The 2,534-nt window shown below is 36.4% G+C and overlaps 1 non-coding gene across 1 annotated transcript; it reads right to left on the bottom strand.

The window, feature by feature from the left end:
• Positions 1–2,153: 2,153 nt before the first annotated feature.
• Positions 2,154–2,257, bottom strand: LOC143678518 (U6 spliceosomal RNA). Its single transcript, XR_013173316.1, has one exon. It is a non-coding gene; the product is annotated as a U6 spliceosomal RNA (small nuclear RNA).
• Between the last annotated feature and the right edge of the window lie 277 nt (positions 2,258–2,534).

Genomic DNA, 2,534 nt, shown 5'->3' with positions numbered 1-2,534 from the left:
CTAGCTTTGATATAGTGCCTTTGTTACAATTAATGAAATAATATTACAATGTTACTGTTAACTATAGACCTTAGTTTACATTAAATATATTTCTACCATATGACACCCTATTATTAACACCTTGTAATAGTGATGTATGTTTGTTCTAGGTCATGTGAGAATACACTTATATTTACACAATTAACCATCATTTTCTACTCTGGGTTTCGCTAAGTTATACAGTCGCAGTTTTTATCCTCTAGTTTTCCTTCTGGTGACATACCTGACTCTAGCCTTCTTCTTTCAACCACACTCACACTCTACTTTGTTAATTACACTTACAGTATTGTGCTACCGTCACACAGTCTTGTGCTGTTCAATTTCCAAACTTTTACAATGACTCTTCTTGGTGTCTTTAATCATCAATTGCCCAATTTCTGCCCACTTCCTATCTCCTGGTGACCTATGCTCTCGAATTTTTTCTCAGAGTTTGCTCATTATAATTAGTTCATATTAGGGAGACCATGCAACATTTGTCCTTTTGTTTTTGACTTATTTTGCACAACTAAGTGAATGTCCTCACAGTTCACTCACTTTGTTGCATGCCTCACCATGTCAGTCCTTTCTGCAGCTGCATAATACTCCCTGGTATGTAAACACCCTGGTAGTTCACCCCTCTGTTATCAGTCCATGCTCCCTTAGGCTGCCTCCATCCACTGACAGCTGTGAATAATGCCACTATAAACAAATGTGTGCGAATGTCTATTTGTGTTCCTGCTTTCAGTTCTTCTTAGTATGTACCTGGCAAAGGGACTGTAGGATCATACTGCAACCCTATACCTAGGTTCCGGTGGAACATCCAGACAGTCTGCACCATTCTACTTGCCTAGCAACAGTGAATAGGTATACCTTTTTCTCCACATCTTCTCCAGCACTTGTAGTTTTCTGTTTATTTTTTAAAAAACAGGTTTATTCATGCACCATGCAATCCATCTTAAGTTTTCAACCAGTGGTTCTTGGTATAATTGCACAGTTATATATTCACTACCTCAATCTATATATGAACATTTTTGGATATTGAATTCTTAAGCCACAAAATTGTTTCTTCAGACTTAGATATTGTATCATTGTCTTCAAACAGTTAGCATCGTGGATAAATCTGACATCATCTGATTTCTTTCCTTTGTAGGTAATTTATCAGCTATTTGATCATGGCTCTCACATTTGCCCCTATCTTCATCCTGCATTCCTACTTGCATACTCCATTTCCTGGATCTCTCTTTTATTTCTTATTCATCATCATTGTCATTCCTTTATTCTTTTCCTCTGGGTACTTGGGAAATATCTTGAGCATGCCTTATAAGTTTCCATTTCTGCAATATACACTCTGTAATTTCTATTGTGTTTAAAAATTTTAATTTGGTAATGAGTTTTTGAAGTTTCAAAAATTGCTAGATCTTTGATGTACATTCATTTGTGTTAACATTTTACCCTTTTACTTTCTCATATGTGTTTTCATGTGTTGTGCGTATATAACGTGTGTATATGTACAGTTTTTCTGAACCATCTGAGGGTAAGTTATATACATTGTGACTCTTTACCCCCAAGTATGTAAGTGTGTATTTCCTAAGAATAGGAATATTCTCCTACATAGTATGATTATCAATTTCATGTATTTATATTTCTGCAATATTTCATTCTACCATCCATAGATGTCCTAGTTTTGTCCATTGACCTAATAATGTCCCTATCCTATTTTTTCCTTTCCAGTCTAGCATCCATTCTAGGGTCAAGAATCACACTTGCTTGTCTTGTCTCTCTAGCTTCTTTTAATCTGGAAAATTCCTACAGCCTTTCTTTGTCTTTTGTGACATTGACATTTTCTAAGCTTACAGCCACCTTTCTTTCTATTTTCTTGTTAGAACATTCCTCATGTTATGTTTTTCTGATTATTTTTCATGGCTGAGGTTATTCGGTCTCAGGAGCACTGCAGGATAATGTGTCTTTCTCCAAGTATCACATCTGAAGGCACAGAACGTCCACATGTCCTGGATTGTTGATGTTTTGATCACTGGTCAAGTGTTGCCCAGCTTCTCCACTAAAAAATTACTGTTTCTTTTTCATCCTTTGCAATAATAAGTAGTCTCTGGGGGAGACTTTCTGAGATTATGCAAAAATATATGGAGCACTTCAACAACTTCTGTGTCATCCTTGGGCAGGGACCATGCTAATCTCTGTATCACTCCGGTTTTTGTATACGTGCCGCTGGAACAAGCACTGAAAACATGTATTTGGCCCAAGAGTAAACACAAAGAAAACCATGTGTTGAAATGTTTTTGGTTCACCTAATGAAGCACATGAATTACCATAGGTATAATTTTTATAATTGAGCAAATGGAGCAAAAATAATTCATGTGGAATACCTTCTGGAAACCTAAACCTAGGGAGATTCTTCAACAGATCCTTTTCCCTCATAATCTGTGCAAAGGCACAGATTAATAATTTGTTCCTCTATTGGTTCTACACTTTCACTAAGCTTCAGCTCCCAGTTGCAT

The sequence above is a fragment of the Tamandua tetradactyla genome, chromosome 3 (assembly GCF_023851605.1).
Source record: "Tamandua tetradactyla isolate mTamTet1 chromosome 3, mTamTet1.pri, whole genome shotgun sequence".
NCBI lineage: Eukaryota > Metazoa > Chordata > Mammalia > Pilosa > Myrmecophagidae > Tamandua > Tamandua tetradactyla.
This window is presented reverse-complemented; position numbering and strand designations above follow the sequence as displayed.